Source organism: Vicugna pacos, chromosome 20 (assembly GCF_048564905.1).
Source record: "Vicugna pacos chromosome 20, VicPac4, whole genome shotgun sequence".
Lineage (NCBI taxonomy): Eukaryota > Metazoa > Chordata > Mammalia > Artiodactyla > Camelidae > Vicugna > Vicugna pacos.
The window spans coordinates 26,276,125-26,300,344 of record NC_133006.1 but is presented as its reverse complement, the minus strand read 5'-3'; the positions used below and the strand labels follow the sequence as shown (position 1 = coordinate 26,300,344).

The 24,220-nt window shown below is 38.4% G+C and overlaps 1 long non-coding RNA gene and 5 other non-coding genes across 7 annotated transcripts; 2 read left to right on the top strand and 4 right to left on the bottom strand.

The window, feature by feature from the left end:
- Positions 1-164: 164 nt before the first annotated feature.
- On the bottom strand, positions 165-237 carry TRNAV-AAC (transfer RNA valine (anticodon AAC)). Its single transcript has one exon. It is a non-coding gene; the product is annotated as a tRNA-Val (tRNA).
- A 1,699-nt stretch (positions 238-1,936) lies between these two features.
- Positions 1,937-2,009, bottom strand: TRNAM-CAU (transfer RNA methionine (anticodon CAU)). The gene has a single exon. It is a non-coding gene; the product is annotated as a tRNA-Met (tRNA).
- Positions 2,010-4,338: 2,329 nt separating this feature from the next.
- On the bottom strand, positions 4,339-8,641 carry LOC140687769 (uncharacterized). Of its 2 annotated transcripts, none has more exons than XR_012062289.1 (2): positions 8,507-8,641; positions 4,339-4,788 (listed from the first exon to the last, which is right to left on the bottom strand). It is a non-coding gene; the product is annotated as an uncharacterized lncRNA (long non-coding RNA). The 2 variants fall into 2 exon arrangements; XR_012062290.1 differs by having other exon boundaries at positions 8,527-8,641.
- Positions 4,498-4,570, bottom strand: TRNAR-ACG (transfer RNA arginine (anticodon ACG)). Its single transcript has one exon. It is a non-coding gene; the product is annotated as a tRNA-Arg (tRNA).
- A 3,479-nt stretch (positions 8,642-12,120) lies between the features above and the next one.
- On the top strand, positions 12,121-12,214 carry TRNAI-UAU (transfer RNA isoleucine (anticodon UAU)). The gene is made up of 2 exons: positions 12,121-12,158; positions 12,179-12,214. It is a non-coding gene; the product is annotated as a tRNA-Ile (tRNA).
- A 3,161-nt stretch (positions 12,215-15,375) lies between these two features.
- On the top strand, positions 15,376-15,457 carry TRNAS-GCU (transfer RNA serine (anticodon GCU)). Its single transcript has one exon. It is a non-coding gene; the product is annotated as a tRNA-Ser (tRNA).
- Positions 15,458-24,220: the final 8,763 nt, after the last annotated feature.

Genomic DNA, 24,220 nt, shown 5'->3' with positions numbered 1-24,220 from the left:
CAGAACAGTTGGTTAATGTGACAAGACTATTTCAAGATAATTATCTGTTTCTTAAAAATGAAACCAAACCAACAAACTAATAGAAGCGGGATGATCATTTGCTCCTATTTGGGGAGTGGTGGGCTAATTTTTCCCGGATGGTAGGTAGACAAAAAAACTTAAGGTGTTTCCGCTCGGTTTCGAACCGAGGACCTCTTGCGTGTTAGGCAAGCGTGATGACCACTACACTACGGAAACCTACATCCTATATCCCTTTTAACTTAATCCTGAGCATTTATTGGAATCTCACTGAGGTGGGTCTTAAAAGGCTACGTATTTACACTATATGCAGGAGCAAACATATAATTACATCCAAAAGCCATCGGCAATAAGAGGCAAGATCATATCAGAGTGAAGGAAAAATACATGAACATTGAAAGGTGCAGATTAAGAGTGAAAATAGGATGGAATAAACAGGATTGGAGGTAGGAATTCCTGTGTTCAGAAATACATCTGTTTAATTGGAATGGGTTTATGTGCATGTATGCGTGTTTGCGTGTAAAATAAACATGGAAGGAAATAGTGATTGAAAAGCCTGGACACGTGAAGATACATTGGGGAGAGCATTGTGGAGGCTTAAGAACCTTTGAAAAAATTCTGGGCAGATGGTTTTCATAATAGACTTAATTTATGAAATGTTTTTAATTTTGAATTTCAAATAGATTGGAAATTGAAAAACTAAAATTGGAGGGAAAGGAAAAGGAAATATAAGATATTAAAGGATTGAGGTTCATTCTTTTAGCTCCTGAGATTAGCAGTAGCATGAGTCTTTCTCATTCCCAGCCCAGTACACTGTCTGGCGCAGAATATATCCTCCATAAACTTTGTAGAATGGATAAAAGCATAGATGAATGAGAAAAAAGAGAAAGATTCTGGAGAGTTGTGCAGGAAGGATCTACGGTATTTAAGTATGTGTCATGATTCTGGATGTAGAGGTTTGAAGGCGCAGAAGTCAAGGACACTTAGAAGATCTGAACTTGAATGGTAGACACAGAAGTGATTCTGAATTAATGTCTGACGAATGGAAGAATAAATCCATTCATTTTAACATATTTGTTCTATGAATGTATGAAGGAAGGATCTGGTATGGAGAAAAACTGATGGTGAGACTATATCTCAGATTAGAAGAGAAGTTCACATCTTTTAATATAGGAAAAAAAACCCCCAGATTTTCATGTCTGGTTTTGCTCCTTAGAGCTATTACACCTGAGAAAAATGATGCAACTCCTCTGAAATTCAATTTCATCTTTAAAATAGGAGTAATGATATTTGGGTGAGCTACAAGGCTAAATCAAGTGACAAGCATAAAATTAATAAACGTTTAGTACAATTTCTAGAACATGGTGCAGATGTGAGTTCTACAGAGCTACTCTACCTCCTCTTCCTAAGTGCATATTTCCATAATCTCATAACAATCACAACTTTATTTTTATAGATAAACACACAACGTGTGAGAAAGCCCCATATTTCCAATTGCACCCAGAACAGTGCATTAACAAGAAATATTTGTTGCATGATTAAAAGGATAAAAGATTTTACACTTCCCCATCCCTTAACTGCAGTTGAGCAACCTTCATAGCACAAATTTGAAAGAGAAGTTTCTCCTGCTTCTTCCACTGGAAGGAAAGAAAGACCAAAAATATGATACAGCTTTTGTTTGCTAGTGTTAATCTGAATTTCTTGTCCATTTCACTTCAACCACTGAGAAACGCAACACACTGGAATACTGATTGCACTCTCCTGAGTGAATATTGAATATTGGAACGTTTATCAAATGCTTATCTGGCAGCATTTGCTAATTTCCCTTTGTGTTGGGTTTTTCCATGGGAGATGACCTATTTTATTCCTATGAATTGGTGTCCTGCCAGGTAGGCCATGAAGAGACTTGAAAAATACCTGCCCTCTCTGAGGCTCGAACTCAGGACCTTCAGATTATGAGACTGACGCGCTGCCTGCTGCGCCAAGAGGGCAGATGGCCCATGGCAGCACTGATGTGCCTCAACTGTATACATTGAAAGTAAAATACAAAATAGTATTTTCTGAGCAAGTCTACTTTATCAGTTTCCAGTTTTTAAATAACACAATCAAAGCTACCTGACAATTGCTCCGTTTAATTCTGCACGGGTATGATTGCACACCCATGAAAGGTGGAGTCCACACCTCTTTGGTATTCACCCAAAGATAGGACCATCTGGACTTAGGGACAAGGGACAATTCATTGTGTCTGTCTTTTGCTGGTCTTGTGTTCCAATGATGTGATTTTTCCTGCCCTCAGAGATCTTAGTTGATCTTACACCTTTCACGATCTCCTTTATTGAAAGAAATATAGGAAGAGCCTGATTATTATTAGTTTGCCAACTGAGTGAATCAAGAGTCCTCAAATTTGTCTACTGTCTGTACTTCTCTGTCTTACTCTACATCTCCATTTGTATCTACATGATTGGAGACATTCTCCCTACAAAAACATAAACTAAACTTAATAAAAAGTCTCCCTATTTTTTGCTGCCTTAGGTGCCATTAATTATCTAAGAGATTTATGGAGATTATTTCATATATTCCAATTGAATTGCAGCAATGAAGCTGTTTATTATATTGTTACCAAACTGAACTTGAGGATCCTGGACCCAGTGCAGCAAAGCTAGTCTGCTAACATCAGGTTGTGGTGAAGGAAAGTACAGCATTTATTGAAGGGCACCAAGCAAGGAGAACTGGCTCAAAAGACCCAAACTCCCTCAAGGCTTTCAGGGAAGGATTTTTAAAGACAGTGTAAGGGAAAGGGTCATAGGGCATATAATCAACAATTCTCTGATTGGTTGATGGTGAAGTAACAGGGTAGTATTTTGGGAAACTCAATTATCAGTTTCCCGGCTCCAACCAGTCTGAGATCTATATGCTGTTGGTTAGCATGCAGTCAACTTTTTCCATCTGGTGGGGGTTTTAGTATCTGCAAAGTAACTCAAGGATATGGCTCAGAATATTACCCATAGCCCTTGAGAAGAAACTAAAGGCTCTCGACTTTATTTTATGGTTATTATTATTTTGTCTTGCTTGAGTGCTCTCCTTTGTTTCTGCATTTTCTCACTTCTATGCTTAAATTTCATCTTTGAACTCAGGGAAGGTCTAGGAAACTAAAGCTTTTCTACAAACAAGAGGCAGGTGAGGGACAGGGGAGGTGAGAGGGGTGTGTCTGTCTCCAGGAAGACCCTGTAAGGTCTGCTCCGTTTCAATAATTTGCATTTTCCAGATATAATGGCAGTTCAGATAAGTTATGTTCTTAAGATCCTTGGGCTGCTAAGTAGCAAAGCCTGAAGTGAGAACCAGATTATTAGGTTCCAAATTGTGATTTTTTTTTTCTGCTCCAACTCGTGACCTCACTATCCTATCTGTTCTTCTCCACAGTAGCACATTCATCTACACACCAACTATCTAATTCCCAGTCTCCTCTATGCTGGCCTTTTAGGCTTAGACTTTCAAGTCAACTTTGACTCATTCTTCTTCAAACCCATATCCAATGACTTGCCAAATGTTGAACATTATTCCTATGACACTCTTTTGAATCTATTACTTCCTAGTCATTCATTCAGTATATATTCATTGAGGGGAAGCTCTGTACCAGGCACTGCAGTAGGCTCAAGTGATTCAGAAGGAATCTGACCACTCAGACCTCTGGAGCTGGAAGGATAGATATGGACAAGGATGATCCACTTCCAGTTTCACCACTTTCAGTCTCTCTAGCATTTACAGCTAAATAACTTTCTAAAATACCTGCTTTCATAATGTCCTTCTGCTTCACTCTGACCACTCTTGATTTCTTAGTTTTGATATGATCTTGCTTTTCTCTCAACTCTTTGGCCCTTCTTTCTACCTACATATAATTTTTCTTTATAAGGTCAATTAGATCCATTGATGGATGATGTAGCTTATTTCTTCAATGTGTTTGTTATCTACTAGCTCTCTCATTAATGAGAGAGGTGTTGACATCTGTAATGATAATTGTGGATTTTTCTATTTTTCTTTTCAATTTTATCAGCTTTTGTTTATGAGTTTGAAGCTCTGAGTCCAGGGTTGTATATATTTAGAATAATTACATCTCTTTGGTGAATAGACTCTTTAAATTGTATAACATCTCTCTTTATATCTAGACATTTTCTTTGCTTTGAAATCCACTTTGATAATAATATATCCACTTCAGTCTCTTTTTTTTTTTTAACCCTTGGGGCCTTTGTGGTTTATTTTTCTCTAATCTTTTACATTTCCTCTACCTAAGTCATTATATTTAAAGTGAGTTTCTTACAGTAATCACACATTTGGAACATGGTTTATTTATTTCATCTTTATACCTGAAGGATTTTTTGCCATACACAAAATATTAGATTGACAATTATTTTCATGTGGATGGTAAATAACACGGAGCATCATCCCATCCCCTCAAAGACCAGGCACCCAAAAGGAGCAGCCCAAGCCAGCCAGGAGTTGAACCTGGAATCTTCTGATCCGTAGTCAGACGCGTTATCCATTGCGCCACTGGCCCAACTGTAAGTAGTATCTTTTAAATTATTATTAATTAGCCTTTATGAGGTTTTTGCAATTTCATACTGTCGAATTTCTAGATGTGCACTTGGCCTTCTTCCGATTTATCTGCTTTCTACCTTCCCAGATGATAGACTATTAAAGATTGGCAGTCTACTTTGAAGCCTCATTATAGTAATAACCTCCCAGCCTCAGGTGCTTGACCTCTTGGTGAGGGACCTGGAAAGAGCAAATGATGGAGATTTTTAGGTTTTTGCTGTTGAGAATGGAAGGAAGCCGGGAAACAGGGACCAGAGCACACAAATGGAATAACAGAAATACTTGCAAACCTAATAGAGTTATTAATTCTACCCCAGTTTAGTGTTCTTTCCTGTACTCCTAAGGTGCAGAGCACACCCTACAACTTTGGACTTTGGCATTTATTGCACTGTGTTGTAAAAAACTGTTCACTCAGTGGTATTCCCCACTCAATTATATGTCCCTTGAAGGGAACACCCTTGGTATCTATAATGATTAATTTTACATTGAAAGTCTGCATGCATGAATGAAGAGATGAGTGAGAAAAATGCCTGTAAGCATCAGGTTGATGGGTACACTAGGGGCTTCTAATATACTGGCAATATTTTTTTCCCTAGATATGGTGGTTCATTTCTTATCCTTCCAAATGTTCATATACATTTTAATACTTTTCACATGCATGACTTGCATTGCAATACAAAAATAAAAACATTTTGAAAGATTGGTGCCAAGTTATAAATAACTTTATTTATCAAGATAAGGAATTTATCCTGAAGGCAAGAAGAAAGCAAAATAGGCTTTTAAGGAGAATATTCTCAGCTGTGTTTTTAGGAAGATTGAGTTGGGTAGCCTTGTAGAGGTAGACCACAGTGGGAGAGAAGCCACATAATCTGGGCAGGGATGACTGGTCTGGATGACTAGGTGTGAGGAGGGCGCAGAGAGGGGAGCAAAGGTCTGGTTGAGGTGGAAAGAACAGGCTTTGATTATTCATTAAAAGCGATGAGCAATGGGAATTTAGGATAGTGCTTATATTAATGGATCAGGAAATTCCATTAACCTTTACTGAATAGTTAAAAAAAAAAATCCTGAAGGAAATGAGCTCCAGATTCCTGTCCCCAAATCTCTCATGTAGCCTTGATTCTACCAGAACTTTCTCTGAGTCTAAGAGCTACCCCTGCATCTTTCTCACTTCTATGTTGTTTTTAAGGTAGTTTGGATAAGGTTTTGTTACCTGCAACAAAAATAGACCTGAAAAATAGAGTAGTGAAAAGATTCCACTTATGAAATTCTGAGAAAGCAGAAAACTCAGGCTTCATAGGTGGAGAAAGAGTTTTGCTACTGTTGAAAAACTACTGCCAGGAGCCAAGGAATACCAGTGAGAGAGTTGGGAAGTGCGTGCCTAGAGAATATTCAAGATGAGAAGAAGTTTTTTCATTCCAAGTCCCCAGGATCCAAACATACTCAATCCTCCCCACACTCCAACTGTGTCTTCTTTCTTGTGAAACAGAAATTCCTGGAATCCTAATCCACATCTGAACAATGATTAGAAACAAGCCAACTGTTTCTAGTCTTACACAGTAAACAGGTGTGTATATAGCTGCAAAGTCTTGAATTACAGGCTAGACACGATGTTCCTACTAAAGTTAGCCTTCTCACCACCACAGAGGTTAGGCAAGCCATCTCTACTCAGTGTCCTTCCTGCGACCATTACTGAGTTCCCACTGGCCACTGATATTTACACTGGTTTCACTTGGATTGGTTGCAGTAAGACAACCTGATGCCAACAATGATGGGAGCTGAAGAAGCAGAGAATTCCTGAGGAAAGAATGATGATGTTGAAGATGAGGATGACAACAACATTTGATATTTATTAACAAATGTACAGTTTTTAAACAGGCTTAACAAGTGAAAGTATGGTCTAGGAAATTAAAGTGCATATTACTCTGTCAACCCCATTCTTTAGCCCAACCATCTTTTGCCCTACAAAATCTGTCTTACAATTTCTCTCTCCATCTCTAAGACATGGTTCTTACAGTATGTACAAGAGAAATGGATTCTATGTCTTCTATAAAGGCAAAATTCTAGCATTGTAGAGTAGGAACAGCTGCAATGAGCAAATGAGATATCATTGCACCAAATCCGTGTCCTAAAAATCACAGTGCTCAAGGGAAATATTTGAAACCCACAAATGTAATTGTTCTGAGTTCAGGACCTATCCCCCAAACTCACAAAGCCCCAAGAACGCTCAACAGATAAGAAAAACAGTGTGGTGCTGAATAAAATGATGAAAGAGGGGGTAGAGAAAGGTGATTTTCGCTTCCTTGTAAAAGTTACTTTCAAAACAGCACAGAGTGCATCAGTAATGCAAGGAACACACAAATACCTGTTACTCAGAAAAAAAAGTTGGGGGTAGGCAACAATCCATCTGATTAGTTTAGTCTATGGCCTTAGGGCTAATTCCCAAGACCTTAAGTTGTCATTTAAACTCCCCATATTCTATTTCTTTCCTTCTATTGCCATTGTACTAACTTTTTCCTTAGCAGTCCCTGAACAATTTCTAGGAGGCCATGCCCAGTGGACCACCATCCCAGCCCAGAACAGAACAATTGAAGGAATCATCTTTCTTTCATCCCTTACTTATGATGAAGAAGGTGATCGTGAAGACAAAATACTGTTCCCGGGTATCAGGAAGGGCATCAGGGAAAGCCAGGAGTATAAAGCTCAGGAAGAAGGAGAGAAGAAGGACGTTGATCATGAAAATTCGGCCAAATATGTAGTAGTCTGAATTGGGGAGGGAGAAGGGAGAAAGGCGAGCAGCTCCCTGTAGGGCGCCCCCATCCTTCCGGATCTGAATCCCCAGCATACTAGAGAAACAGAGCAGAGACTTTAAGGTAGGAACCAATGGCAACTGGTGGGAAACTTAAGGACAGAGGGAGAAATAAGCTGCAAAAAGATGTAGAATAGTGACTCTAGATGGGCTGGTAACCCTAGAGAGTTCTGGTCCCCTGGCTCGTTCCGAAATGAGCCACTGTTACTAACGGGAGTATAATTGCTTCCTTCAGGTACACTGGGGCAGAAAACAAGGCTGAAAATCCCCAGAAGGGACAGGGTTGGATGAAGGTCCTACCTTTAGGGCCAGAACTTACTTGATTTTGATAGCGGAATCCAACATTTGATCTCACCACTGCATATTGAGAAGAGAGCACTGAGCAGGAATTGGGAACTGCCTGGGATTTCTATCCTCACCCAGGTGGAGGGACTGAAGGCCCACCACAGAAGGGCAGAACCAGTGAAAGCACAGATGAAGATAAGAGTGCGATACGGTTTAACTATCCTACATTTCACACAAAAGGGTGCTGACTGGAAAAAAAAAAAAAGGCAGAGGAGGAGGCAAATTAGATTTCCTCAATTCCTTTGGAATTTCTCCTCATTCTAAATACCCATACAGGTCCAACCTTTGCCTTTTTTTATACTCAGCTTGCATAGTTCTTCCTCCTCAAATCCTCTCCTGGTCACAGACTGGCCTGTGTCCCTAACCAGGAAGAATTGTGATCTCTCTCTTTGACCTGTACATCCTGTCTGAACCACTTGTACACGACCATCCACAGTCTTGTATTGTTACTATGCTTTTACTGGGTGTCTGGGCATCTTGTTTCATCATCAAACACTAGAAGGTCTTGGAGGGCAATAGCCCTGACTTCTTAACCTTCCACCACATTTACCATAGTCCTTTACAAGTAGAAAGACCTCAGTGAATATCTGTTAACAGAAAAGAAGAAGAAGAAAACATAGTATACACCGAATGCATTCCCTAGTGATGTCAGGAGAAGTAAACACTTTTTCTGACGCTCTGCAGCCTCGACATTCCCCCTCATGATCAGTCCCCTCAAATCCCAGCCCATTTCCCCTCTTCTCTTACTTTTATTGATCCCAGCTTACTTTTTCTCTTATTTCTTCTTTTATTACTTCTATTTCAGCTTTCATCTTTTGATTACACTTTGTTTTCTATAGCACCTTTTAACACTGAGGCCTATCCTAGCCTTCCTTTCAAGAGTAGAACTTTGTGGTCTCTTCCTGTCTCCTCATTGGCAGAAACATTTAGTGACATCATAAGTATGTGAACTCTACTTCTCAACAAAAATGTGAGATCCTATTCTGCTGACCCGGTTTTTAAAAAATATGTCATCTCCCAACCTCTTCTTTTGTTTTCTTTGGCACATGTGTGCCACAAAAGTTATGGCTTATGCCCTTAGTTCTAACTTTGAATACTGAATAAGCAGGGGTACCATATTTCTGTACAAGATTGAAGCACACCTGAAAGAGAACATGGGATAATCAGAGAAATAACTGGGAATATATCAGTGGAAACTAGTTTTGTGTTAAGGGTATAGTGGTTCATACTATACCCTTCGTACATTTTACCAGAATGATATTAAGACATGTAATGCCTTCTGATCACAATCTGATTGTCTAACACAGTGCTTGGCAATGATGAACACTCTGCATATTTGTTGATGAAGGAATTAACAAATAAATGAATAAATGAAAATAATGAGATGAAAAAGCAGAGGGTTGCTGAGAACCTCTGTTTAAAAGTTTTTAAAATGTAAACTCTGGTCTATTCTATTCTATTAGAATAGAATAGTATAGTCTATTCTATTTGCTGATGTATTCTGAACACCTAAAATATTGTCTGGTACAAGGCAGGTACCAAATACATATTTGTAGAATGAATGACTAATCCAGGAACAAAAGGATCATCCATAGGACAGAATAGGACTGTGAGTTTCCCTCAATTGACTTTTTTTGTTGGGTGTGCACTATACCAACATATTTCTAGGATTAACTAGGATGTTTAAATGTACAATATTCTGGTATATATAAAATAGATAAACAAATGTATACTGTTATAGTACAGGGAACTATATTCAATATCTTGTAGTAGCTTATGGTGAAAAAGAATACAAAAATGAATATATGTATATTCACGTATGACTGAAGCATTGTGCTGTACACCAGAAATTGACACAACATTATAAACTGACTATACTTCAATTAAAAAAAAAGAAAAAAATTTACAATAGTAATACATTTACAGAATAGCACTATAGATTTATGTGTCAATCAGTTAAACTATTAAAAGTGGATAGCATGATGATGTTATTGGTTGGGAAAAGAAGGGGTATTCATGAAATCAGAGGTAATTCAACAAGGGAAAGATTGCTTTTGACAATCATGTGCACATGGAAATCCAGCCCTGAGACTTAGGAAGAGTAAATATTGCAGGACAATATCTTTAAGTTTCAAGGTTGGTGGGGGCCCCATTGAGAAGAGCACCATATTTTCTCCTAAACTTTGACCTGCCCCAGGAAAACAATGTAGATCTGTCCCCAGGAAGGGACCACTAGGTTCTACTCTTGAAGAGAAGGCTAGGATGGGCCTCAGTGTTAAAAGGTGTTATAGGAAACAACATGTAAACAAAAGATGAAAGCTGAAACAGAAATATTAAAAGAAGAAATGAGAAAATGTAAGCTGAGGTCATTAACAGTGAAAAAAAGGGGAGGAAGGGCAAATAGATCTCTGCTAATATCAAAAAAGAATAAAGGCAAACTAAGTATATTTTGCTGGCTATCAACATTGGTCACTTACTCTCTCCCTTACATACAGTGTGTTAGTCTACACATTAAAAACATGATGACTCCACATCCACTTCAAGGCACATCCCCCTATAGACAACTGTTCTTTGCTTGAAATGCTTTGGAAAAGGAATCAAGTAGGAGAAGCTGGAGCCAGGGAATCTGGATTCAAATCCTAGTTTTACTACTTAGTTTTTGGCCAAGCCACTTCTTATAGTACGGTAATACTGCTAAATTTGCTGAATGTGATAATGATATTGCACTTATATAAAGAAAAGAAAAGGAAAAAAAGGTAAAACAAAATAAAGAGTTCTTACCTCTAAGACATACAAACTGAAGAAATTAGGGTAAAATGATATGTCTAGGTTTTACTTTAAAATACTCCCACTGCCACCCCCAACCCCCATCCCTCACCAAAAAACAGTAGTGGAAAGACAGAGGAAACATGATTGGTAAAATGTTGATGACTGTAAGATTGATTACTTGGGAGTTCATTATCTAACTCTGTCAACTTCTATATGTTTGAAAATGTCGGTAAATAGTAAGTTTAAAAATACAAAACTGACATCTCAGTCACCTAAAGAGTAATTGATTTTTCTTTTGTAAACATTCTGCTCATATGACTGAAAATGGTACCCACTCTCTAGCACATTCAGTTGTGCTAACAGATACATTTCTTTTAAATTGGATGACTTTTCTGGGTCTCTCAGATATAAATTCTTCAAGAGACTGACTGTTTTGTTTATTTACACTTATTTTATTAATAACAGTAAGTGATCAAGGAATAGCATATATATATCATTTCAATAAAAAAAATCTACACCTGTAGGATTGCTATCGAACTTGATTGAGAAAATAAATGCAAAAGTACTTTTAAAAAGAGAGGTTAGTTACAAATTCTACTTTAAATCACCATTGTAACTATTATTGTAAATTTGAATCCTTTGCTCCGTTTTCAAACATCATACTAATATTTGACATTAAGCATTGCTCCATGGAGATACCTATTATCTCACTAAGAAAACGGAGTAACTTAAAGAAGTAACTAGAATGAGACTAAGCATCTTAAATTATCTTAGGGCAGTATAAAAATTTATGTACTAAGTAGTTCGTATTCTTGTCAAATTTAAAATCTAGCAGCACACAGGCTAGAATGAGTTATTGTACATATTTGAAACTATATTTCAAATATGCTTGGATTCAGAATATTTAAAAGTCAGCTGGGCCACAGCTGATCAATGATACAAGTGCCAAAGATAGACTCAAATACTGTTCCCTTAAGTTATCCAGAATTACATTTAAAAAGTTCAAAGACATTCAGTAAGAGGTATATTTTGAAAGTAGATCGTGCATTAACGCGTAAAAGATTACCATCAAACTAAAGAGCACTAAGTAAATGTGCGCTGGAAGCCCAGAGGAATTCTGGATGCTCATGCACTCTGAGATAATTTGCAATGGCTTCGTGGTCCTCCCACCTACACCCACTCCCAGGCGCAGACAGCAAGCCTCCTTCCAACTCCCTGAGGAAAAGCGTCCCAGAGAGAGGCAAATGGAGGGGTCTGGGACCCACGCAACAGCAGAAGGCACGTCCTCGCCCCTCGACCCACTGAACGACCGCCTGGGAACGCCTAAGGCAGTCGTCTCAGGTGTGCCCACATGTTTCCCGGTCGCCTTGAAATATCCGCCCACTTTTCCGCAAGCAAAGCATCCTCCGCACCTTCAGCACTGGTGGTCGGGTGCAAGGGGGCGGCAGCTGAATCCAGCACCCCTTTGTGTGCGAGATGCAGTGGCGGGACTCTGAAAGAGATGAAAGCATTTGGACCATTGTGACCGGAGGAAAGACGTTGGATGTTCCCGCATAGGCCGTGTAATGAGTCACCGGAAGTCAAGCACCAGAGCTCCAGTGGCGCAATCGGTTAGCGCGCGGTACTTATATGGCAGTATGTGTGCGAGTGATGCCGAGGTTGTGAGTTCGATCCTCACCTGGAGCATCATTTTCCCAATCTGAGACAGCATCCCTAGAAAAAGACCATTTCCCGCTTCACTTTCCTGTCTACCATCTTCTATGTGTTTGAATTTGTCCTGTAGCACTTCTTATTACCACTCTGCTCAGCGGTTTTAGAAGTAGAAGTAAGCAACGTCAAGCAATTACCTACTGAATCTGTTGTGCTGCAGCGGGCTAGATTTTCTAACTCTTTATCCCCACCTTGTCTTGCAGGCTGATCTCAAAGAGTATTTCCTGTCATCTTCCTTCTCACTTTGCTTTTATGATCATCATTCTTCGGGGATCCCCTGGGACATACTCGGAGATCACTAAGTAAATTTTGAACTCCATTAAAGAAAATCTAAAGTGGGAACTTGAATGGGGTTCCTACTTAACTAAAGCTCCGGTTTGGGGGAAAACAAAATACTAATTTTGAAAACAGCGTCACCCATAGTATTCCCTCCCCTCAACTTAATTTCACCCTGATGAACCAACAACCATTTATCAACTGAGAAAAAAAAAAAAAACCCTGATGAACCAACAACCATTTATCAACTGAGAAAAAAAAAAAAAACCTGGCATCCTCAGATGATCCAACTGTCTGGACTCGGAAAAGGATGAGTGATAATGAAGCTCAGAAACTAGAAATCTGCAGAACAACTACAGGAAAAACCATATTGTTGTGAGTGAGGTAGGTAGGAAGTAAACAGCAATTTTCACTTAAAAATACTCTCCTCCACCTCCCTCCAAAGTGACACAAGGAGTCTGACTGGTTGTAGATCTTATCACATGACTTCCCACTTCACCCCAAGAGGGTGAATTGAATTAAGTAATTTAGAGACCTTTTCCTAGCCGTAAAGATTATCCCAAACTTGAGAGCACATATGTTCCACTCAGGACAGGTCACAGAATGTACATGGAATAAAGCTGGGTCCAGAAAACTCTCTTGAAGTCTGAATTCCTAAATATGTCCTGCATGTATCCGGACATTTTCCAGTCACAGAAGTGTCTCCCTGGGAAGGGTAGGGAGATCCTACCCAGGAGAGCACTGGAAATTAATGAAAGTGGATACTTTATCACTTTATAGCTCATGCCAAGCCACCAGAGGATCTTGGAAGCTGTCAAGGTATATATTTAGGTTATATGCAGTATTTTGAATCATACTAGGAATTCTGTTTTATTTAATATGATTTTCATTCCTTAGACTTAAAAACTTAACCATTGGATCTATTGAAAGATAAACTGAGGCACATTAAAATTTATAAGAGTTTATTTGAGCAAGCATCCATTCAAATCAGGAAATGTCAAACAAAAAGTGGTTAGGAGGCTCTGCAGAAGCTGGGGGGAAGACTTTTATAGAGAAGAAGTCAGTAGCAAAGTAAAGAAATTATTTGATTGGCTATAACCTTAGATTGCTTTATGTGGGAAAGCCTTGTTGGCTCATTATAAACAGTTGTTCTTAAATTTTATTTTCTCAGGTTCCAGGGCACTGATTCTGTCTTAGGTTTTGGTTTGCTTACGTAGGCTACCAAGGCATTTAGAGCCACCCCAGTCTAACAGCCTCCTTGTTTAATTATTTCAACAAACCCCTAACAAATTACACTTTCCTTTTACAGAATAGTATAAAAACATATAGTAGGTTTTTATAATTACAGAGAATAAAATAAATATATATACCACAACCTTCTTTTTTTAAAATTAAGTATCATCATTTGCTCTAAATTTGTTCTTCACAAATTCACCTTGCCCTTGTCTTGGGTACTGTAGAATCATAAGCAAGATAATAGGAAAAATATGAACATCTTAACCACCTCCCTTTAAGACAGCCAGTTATTCCTGACTTTGAATTTGCCTTTATCTGGAGACTTTCTTCGGGTGGATAGTCATAAGGATGGCAGAAGTCATAGACCCAAAAGTGGAGAATGTGGGCACCGATCCCACTACCTCTCACGTGCAAAGCAAGTGCTCTACCATTTAAGCTAATTTTCCTTTGCCGGGGAGATACTGTCATCAATATCATCTCCACATCCATGTATTTTCCATGCCCTCCTGGATCCATTGGTAACATTATGCCCACATGGTCGAACTGTATGGTATGGAGGTGAGACAATTAACAGACAATAAACAGGCAGAAACCTCGGACCATCGATTGAAGGAAAGTGAAAAAGTTAGACCAGGCAGGTTGCAGAAGGGAAGCTCTAGCTTCACCCTAATTTGAGGCCTAATTCTTGGGCCTCACCACAGAGGAAGAGGAGGCCCAGCGCAGGACCACTCTGATTAGTCAGAATTAATTCCTATTCTTGTTCCTTCATCTGTGCATGGTGTTCATTTTTACAAAACAATGAGATGGAGCTCCTCCTTCTTTCTTTGAATTATTTTCTCTTTAGTGTTGAATTTCTTAATGTTTTCAGTACCTGATTCCTTGGAAAACCGAGAGAAAGTTGGACAAATTCGCCCCTAGAAATACAGGTGTTTGAGGAAAAATCAGAATCCATGATTCCTCGGTTGTGAATGACCCGGGAGAAGAGCCCCTAGAGTTAAGGATTCTTCTCTAGCAATTTCACCCTAAAGCACCGAAGAAGCGGCAATAACACAGAATGGAAACTGAAACATACTCAGATCCATCGTTTAATTCTCCAGACCGTTTTATTCATCACGACTTAGGAGTCCTGAGGTCGGCTCTGAAACCTCTGCCCCTTCGGGCTCCGGGCCGCGCCCTGGGCCGCAAGATCAGGCTCCCCTGATGCGGAAGGGTGACAGCAAACTCTGCTTCCGACCTGGTTGGTCGGGCGACGACTACCGCCTGCCCGGACTTGATGCTGAAGTGCCTTTTGCCAGGAACCAGGCAGCCCGAGAAAGGGAGTGGAGGCCCAGGCAAATGTGTTTCTACTGCATCTCAACCACTTTAAGGACTCCTGTGAAAGCTAAGACCGTTTTTTGTTTGTTTGTTTGTTCGTTGTTTTTTGTTTTTTACCCCCGTCGCAGCTTTTCCACTCCAGTTCTTTGTCCGTTCATGTGGAAGCTAGCCATCTCCACAATTTCCAGACGTTTCCAAGCCATCTCCTTCTTAAGAGTCTTTCTGTCCAAGATGGAGTTCCCAAGCATAAACTCTGAAATAAAGTACCCGAGAGGCCAGCACACAAGAAGGATAACAGCTGGACAGCTGGGGACGAGGTGGCCGAGTGGTTAAGGCGATGGGCTGCTAATCCATTGTGCTCTGCACGCGTGGGTTCAAATCCCACCTTCGTCGGATGTGTCCTTTTGGTATGAGGGGATTTAGGAGTATTTTCTAAAGCTCTCCAGCACTTCCAGTTTGGGTCACGCTCTCTTCATCATCTGCTCAGTATGAAGGCTCCCTTCCTCTCACTTTCTATGAGCTCTGCCAAATCTCCCTACTTTCTATAAGCCTAAGTGTTCTTGCACTAACAGCACTGAGCAAATTTTGTGGATTGTTTCTCAGCTTTACCCAATCTAACATATTGTTCTCTTGATACTTAGCAGACTCCATGAAGGGGTTTTTGTTTTCAACCAATTCAAAATTAGGAAAATTAATTGATCAAGGGCTTTGAACACTATGGATCTTTTCAACAATTGACCAGTTTTCCCCCCAAATTTGTTGTTTCTCTTTGCAATGCCACTAATACTTGAGTAAGTCAGATTCTCCAGTACAAAGGACAATCTAGTTTCACAAGTATTATATGATATCATTTATATGTGGAATTTAAAAAAATAATAAAAATGAATCTATATACAAAACAGAAACAGATTCACAGACAGAAAACAAACTTGGTTATCAAAGGGGAAAGGGGAGGATAAACTAGGAGCATGGGATTAACAGACACAAACTAATATACATAAAACGGATAAGCAACAAAGATTTACTGAACAGGGAATTATATTCAATATCTTGTAATAACTTATAATGGAAAGTAATCTGAAAATATATATATATAACTGAATCACTTTGCTGTACACCTGAAACTAACACAATATTGTAAATCAACTATACTTCAATAAAAAGATACATTCACTGTTTAGCAAATCAGAAAATATGAAAAGATATAAAATGAAACTTTACCTACTATACTTCCATTTACCTAGTTTCTCTCAAAACAGGTAACCATTCTTACAGTTCATTTTTATTATTCCAGAGAGTCTTCATGTACATAACATCAAATTAAATATATTTTACTCCTACTTGAATACTATTACTCTAGCATTGCTTTTCTTTTATTGATTAAAATCTACCATGAATGCCATTCCAAATCAGCACATTTTGAATTTGTGCATTCTTTCATAAGTTCCATAAAATCCTTTGTAAGAATGGATATTTATAGATATTTTAAAATAACCAGAAAAATAGACTCTGGCTGGATATTTAAGATTTTTTTAAGAATTAAATCTGCAATGTATAATATGTTTCCTACTCTAATTCTCACATGAGCAATTATATCTATGGGATCAGGTACTAGAATTGGAACTATTGGATCAAACGGTAAATGAATTAATAGTTTGATAGAATTTTCCAAATTGTTTTCCAGCTCCTTACTACCGGAATCTTGGTAATGAAAGAGCCATCTTACAAACATGAGAATTTAAGCTACATCTTGAAGGTAGCAATATGGAAAATGAGAATATGACTGAGTTCCTGTAGATTTCTACGATCTATGTCCACTCAGGGCTGAAGACACCCAAGTTTCTTGTATAAGAATATATGTTTCACTATATGTTTAAATGTATTTGTAATATATTCAAGCCACTCATACAAGTTTTGTTTTTATACACAGCATAGCAAAACTAACCATTATTTCAAGCTACTTTACTGAAGGGATCAATGAAATTGACATTTTTCAAATTTTATTGAACATGCCAACATTTAACCATATGTCCATCTCTATGAATCTGCACAAATGGGCTGAGAAGTGCAAAACCAAGGGTTACAGTTTCCAGAATATTTAATGTTATGGACTTAATGTCAGAGGAGGAAAGAAAATATAAAGAAATAATACAATCTAGCCAATAAAAGAAAAGAAAAGAAAGCATCAGAAGAAGAACACTTTGAGCAGCTCTTATCTCAGGGGGAGTTTGGCAGAAAATCTTGGAGTTCTGAATGTAGAGAACATGCTTGTGGTGATTGTGCAGAAGAAGTATCACGTAGACACTAGTCCAGCCCATGATACATTGAAACAGGGCATCTCGTAGGGCCATCGGAATGAGCAAAACCCACTTTATTATCTGGCTTCTTGGTAGATAAAAACAATAGATGTCATGTCTATTAATTTGTGATCTGTTTATGGTGTTGATGTTTTTGATATAATACAGTAAGTTCATGCTTATCAAAGAATTGAGTATCCAAAAGAAGAGAAATAAAGAAAGGATATGCCATGTGGACCTTAGATTGAGCCTCACCCGCATGGAGACTCTGGGACTGATGATGATAGCCTGGACCACAGTGAGGAGGCTGGTGGTACAGATTGAAAGGCCCCGTGCCACCCTTTCTAGATAAACAATAGTTTTGCAGCCTACATCATCTAGGACATTTATTAAACCAAAAGTTGTTATTGTCTTTATAGTTCCCTTGGAAAAAAGCATTATGAGATTTGAAAAAGCTAAATGGATAATAATTAGGTGTATAGATTTTTTCTCAGTATCCCAAAAGAAAGCACACATATGATTCACCAAAACAAAGAGGTTCCCCAGAATGCCAGGTCCACTTATAAAGAGGAATATTGTTCCTTTAACAATGATCAAAATCATTTCTTACTTCATGGGCAGATATTCTTTGGAGCCAGCAAACACCTCTCAAAGAGAGAAACAGTGGTGATGATATGTATCTGCAAAGAATGATTCATATTTTAGAGTTTTTCTGGTGAATCAGGGACACTGACCCAAGAGTCATGATATATGCTGACACAGTAATTTTTTGTCCAAAGAACTATTCATTTCCCTATGGGCACTCTTGTGGCTGATTCTCTATGGCCTAAAATACCAGCTGGGGGATGAATATTCAACAATTTAAATTTGGACCACAGATTTTTTTTCTAAGTACCAAATCAGCAAAACCAACCTCCTTGTTCAAATCTTTATATATTCCACATATACTTAATCACAGCAAGTGCTGAACTGAACTATAAATTACCCCAACTTGAATTTACCCCTCTGTTTTCTGATTTGTTTTATGACATCCCCATCAGCCAATTCCAAAAACCAGAGGCTTCCTTAACCGCTTTACCTCCCCACACCACAACAGACACTTACATAGCCCTGTTGTTTCAACTTCTTTTATATCTCATAGATGAGCCTTGTTTCATCTTTTGTAATACCCCTACTTATGGTCAACATCCATTATATACATCATTTTAATTAGTGTAGCAGTTTTCTGGTTTGTCTCCTGATTCCCATTTTTATGTTTCTGATACATAACCTTAGTATTTCTGGAGTTAGCTTTTAAAACCACAAGCTTTTTCTGTGAGTTCACTGCTTATACGTTTTCAGTGGGTTTTCCTAGTTTTCAACGTCAAATTAAACTGCATAGATCCCAACTTTTAAAGTCTAATTAGCCAAAGATCTCCAGAAAGAAGGCTGTGGGCTGAACAAAATCAGATGTACTGACTGGATGCAGCCTGGGCAAGGGGTTTGGGGGAACCTTGGAACTCTGCTCCACAAGGATCTTTATGAGAGGTCTCCGTTCCATTGAGGAATCTGAGGAGAATCTGGGGGAAGCCTGGATCAGTTCAAGACATGTTGATGTTTCCCAAGGGAGGTTAGGAAAAGCTGATTGACTAGGAATTGGGTGCTGTCATGAGACAAAGGTAGTTTATATATTAAAGCTCCCAGTCAGTGAATATAACAAAGTAGGTTGGGGCATTATTAACCTAAAAAAAGAGTAATCACTCGAACAGAGTGATAATAACTTTCTAGTTATTATGGTATTTACAGCTGATGAATAACTTTGGAGAAACAATTTAGATAAGTCAGCAGCCAGTTTTACCTATGTCTGTTCTCCCAATGTGGTTAACAATAGGAATGATTTGTTCTTATTAGTCCAAGCTGATTTTCACTTTTTTCAAACCTAGATAAAAATTTGCTCTTTCACTACTGATCACTCTAATCTCACTTCTCACCTAGAAAATTATATTAAACTACTAACAATTTCCCTCAAACAAAGAAACCAGATATTTGATTTTACTCACCAGATTTGCATATATTCTATATATTTGGAAAGACTTTTTAACAAGCTTTCATCTCCATCCATATCCTACCAGTCGTTAAGGGCTTACCCTAGATTTATCCTTGTCCTGAAGGTCTCTGGCAGCATGAGTTGCATGAATCTAGGCTTGTATCCAGGTTTGGTACCAGGTAACCTCATTACTTGGGGAAGATTGTTTATTGTCTTTCAGCCTCCATTTCATCCCTGACAAATGGGGAGACTAACCTCTGCGCAAAAGACTCCCTTGCTTAGTCAGAGAGAGAAGCAAGATTTATGCTTCTGAGGGAAATTTCATATGGCACAATGTAATAATTGGTCAGGTGTACTCACCCTGGTTTCTGCTGTGCAGTCAAGCTCTTTGTCATCCTTCTGGCAGGTGAGGTCCCTCCCTAGGCCATATTTGTACCTCCTGGATTTGAGGAGCTCTTGGCTAACATAAAATGTAACAAGACTTCAATTTTCAAAGTTGTCACCCTGTCGGAGAGAAGGAAACCCTCTGCAGAATCTCAGTCCCTGAAGTATAGCTGTCCCTCTCCCTCTGCAATTACAAAAGTTGTTTGGCTCAGAGTCTTCTCAGTCTTAATTAGGGTTTAATTATATTAATAGGAAGAATGTGCCGTAAGAAAATCAACAACTAGGCAGGCGTCCATGTCCAACATTTTCCATTTTTCTGGTCCTCTTCTGACCTCCCAAAGCTCTGAATCAGAAATGGGACCAACTTCTGAGATACATAATAAGTCACTTTCCTTTCTAAAAGCCTTCTTAAATCACAGCAGTATGATAAATGATGTCTGCCAATGGAGAGTCTGCTTTCTGAGCACATTCCAACTGTGGATCTGGATAAGAATCACCATGCTGTTCTTATGCACGCTGGGTTTGGAGAAGGAAAAATGATTTTCTCTCTACCCTTTTGTGTTCTAAGCTGAGACCTCAATGATAAAAGACAGAATAATAAGAGAAAAACAAGCAGATATTTATTGTCATGTATACCTCATGCATACATGGACGATATCCAGAGAAAAATGAGTAACTCCCTGAGATGGCTTATAATTTGGGCATAAACACCATTTTAATAGGGAAAAAGGAGGGAGGATATAAGCCTCTTAAGAAAGAGTAAATGATTTTCAAGAAAGATAAAAATAATTGGTCAGGTGTACTCACCCTGAATCCTGCTGTGCAGTCAAGTTCTTTGTCATCCTTCTGGCAGGTGAGCCCACACCACCCAGGCCATATTTGTACCTTCTGGATTTGAGGAAATCACTTAGGAGTGGTTATTATATAACTGATGGGAGGAAGGAGAAAAATTTTGTAATTTGAATTTAACTTAAGAGGTCATCATAAGGACCCCAAAATGTATATTAGTTGTCAATTAAATAGACTTATATGGATTAAATAGTCAAGAAAACTGGGGTTTATCCTTTTTACTCTGAAATATGGAAAAAGAAAAAATTCCCTCTAAGCTTTATTTGTGCCACAATTGCTTTTTTTTTCCTACCCATAAATGATGAGCCTATTGTTGCTGAAACATGGCCTCCATACCCTGCTTACTGAATTGAGACTCAAAGACTGAGTTTTGGATGAAGTAGAAAAGGCAGAATTATTTGTTTGCCAGGCAAAGGAGGTCACAGTTGGGTAATGCCTCAAAGACCGTGAGCCTGCTGGGGAGAGAAGGCGGAGGATTTCATAGTACAAGTTCAAGAGATCAAGGGTTAGAGCTAGTTTCCATAGAGATCACAGGCTGGGTAACAAATTGCTACAAAGTTGTTCTTGTTTTTGCAGATGCAGTGGTCCCCTTCCCTCTGCTGTGTATGAAGTTCACCTCCCACTTTGGGACTTTATTAATATTCTTGTGCCTAGAACAAAGGATGCATAGGAAAGGGCTCCATGGGAAAGAGCTCTAGAGAAAAATTTGTGCAGTTTAAAGTCAGATTGATAAATGTTTTTAGCCTTTTAAGCAAGCTGTTGCTTGGGATCCCCTGCTGCAGGCTGAGGTCTGTAGCTTGAACAACAGGATACAAGGAAACCACAACAGATCAAGAGGAAGGCACTGAGGTCAAGAGCAGGGCACTGGGAGCAAGAGCAGTGATCCCTGCATGCAGCACCATGAGGGGGTTGGGCAGACCACCCAAGCCTCCCTCCTCTCCAGCCCATCCCTGGTCAGCAAGAGCATGAGGAAAAAAATCTTTAAGCCATTATTCAGTTAAGCAGTTACAAACACCATTACAGATATCAGATGGTCACTGTTGCTCATTTCTATCAATTTGGTAATATTTACAAAGATAACAGTATTTTATGTAATGAATATAAAAGTTGTAATGGGCTATCATCACAACAAATGAAAAAGCATTCACCAGCTATCCCTGAGGAAGTTCTCTGGCAGTTGAGCCCAAATCTTGCCATCTTAAATAGTCTAAAAATAATAGATGTTGGGGAGTTGACTTTTTGATGGGAGATGTGAGAGAACATAGAATGAAATCTCATCTGAGTTAGAAAAGTAACAGCAATGCTTACCCAGATAGCCAGTTAGAATGAGTCTCTCTAAGGACAGAAATTCTTATTTGTCTTTGATAATAGGCCCTAACATAGATTTGACACTGAGTAGTTATTAAATCGAGATTTGGTGAATGAGGTTTGTTTTCACTTGTTGTGAAATTTTCCACCTGTTGTTCTAAGTTGTCTTCTACAACTCTATTTTTATGCCATTCCTTCTATTTTCCAAAAGAGTTGAGTTTAATTATGAATATAATCATAATCAACACAACTAAGCATCTTATTACACATGATCTTCATGGCCCAGACAAGGGCAGAAGATACCTCAGCAAAATAACTGGAATATAAATTACATATGGGTTCCCTATTGTGTGTAATGATCCTGTAATAGAAAAGAACAAATCTGACCACATATTAGAGCTGTTCCTTTGACTTTTAACTCTGTGCTGTTTCCTGGGCTTAGTTGTGCTGGTTCTGCACCTTTTGTAAAAGAATGTTGCCTTCAGCCTGAAATATACAGGATAGCCTATTTTCAAGGCACTGACCTCTAAGGGTATTAACACTTTTCCATTCATATAAAGATTAAAAGTTGCAGAATAGAAAATAACATTTGTTTCATCGGAGGTTTACAAGGATACCATGACCTGACCTACATGGATAGCTACAAGAACAAAGGATTCCAACACCAAGAAGTTTGGAACAAGCACACCCATTCCCTTTTCAGTATAAAAGGAGCCTGAATTCTGACTTGGGGAAGATGGTTCTCCAGGACATTACTCTGTCATCTTCTCAGTCTGCCAGATTTCTAAATAAAGTCGTTTTTCCTTGCCCAACACCTCATCTCCCAATTTACCTGATTGTCAGGTGGTGAGCAGAATGAATTTGGACTAAGTAACAAGCTGCTTTTTAGTAATCTTTACATAATGCCCTTTGCTTAGAGGCTCAGTTCCCACTGGTGTAAAAGTAAGTGAATTATTTTTTATCCCCAGGAAATTTGGATTGAAAAGGGGAAAAATATATTACACTATGGAAATGCCGAGAGAACAAGAGTCTGCGGTTGAAAGTGAAGATTGCTCTGTGAAATGTGTGACCCCAAGACCATTGTGTTGAGTTTAGAAATTAGTAAACTAATCTATTTAGCTAATTTCAAGATGAAGGGAAGTGCCCTAAATTGTGTGTCAAGGAATTGAATCTTTGGGAAATCTTTGGATTCAGTTGAACAATTCTTTTCTGTAATGAAACATTCAGTCTTTGACTTAAGGCCTCATTATAGTCCTATGTCAGGGGACCCATCTGTACTTGAACATAAGATGCTACTTCTTGAAGAGAAGAACATGTTTTCATGGAATGCTAAGTCTGAATCATAGGCACATAGCTTGAGTTTGAGGGCAGTTAAGAATTATTGCTTCTCCTGGGCAGATGTTTCAGAGAAACCAGTCAAGATTTGTTTAAAGTTTCAAGGTACAAAGCAAGTAGTTGGACTGTAAGAAGAACTTCACTATTCTAACATTAAGTGGGTAGGAATAGAAAGAGGAATGCCTAATAACCTCATACTTATTTGGATCCATGAAGCAAATCCTTGTTAGAACTTAAATTGAGTGCTAGTTTAAATCCACTCTCCCTTTCACAAAGGATTGGTTTCTCTCCTCATATATTTAAGAAAATCATTGTTTTCACTTGTCTTTGTAAAAGAATTTCATTTTTGGTAAAAAAATACAAATAAACAGGCACTCTATAAATAATAATAGAGTAATTAAAAGAGTGAACTGAATGGGGAGAAGTTTTTTAAAAAAATTTGAAGGTAACAAATACAATTCAGCCAAATGAAACTGAAAATATGTATTAGTGCAATGCATACATGTTTATATGGATTTAAAATGTGCTTTGGATATATCAGCTAATGGCCCATTGTGAAAACTTTGACTTTCACCAGAAATTTTGGTAGGTTAGTAAACCCATCAAATACTAACATCTTGGTACCCCGGAAAAATTAGTGTTAAGAAATCCAACTCAAATCAATTGAAATTTGCAGAGATTAGGAATATGCATTCTAAGGAACTTCTGGTAGCCAAAATTATTCCTTGTTAGAGCAAATGGTCTAGGAGCCCCTCAGTAATGATAATATCCAACTTTCAAAAAGGATAAAAGTAAGGAAAGGAAAACTGCAGAACACTAATTTTTCTAATAGAACTGAATTAAAAGCTAAATGAAAATGAGTTAAGTTACTTAGAGTAGTTTAGCAAAGTAGAAGGAAAGAGAAGTAACAGGTCAAAATTTCCTACAGGTGACTATCACGGTGATTTAAACTACCAA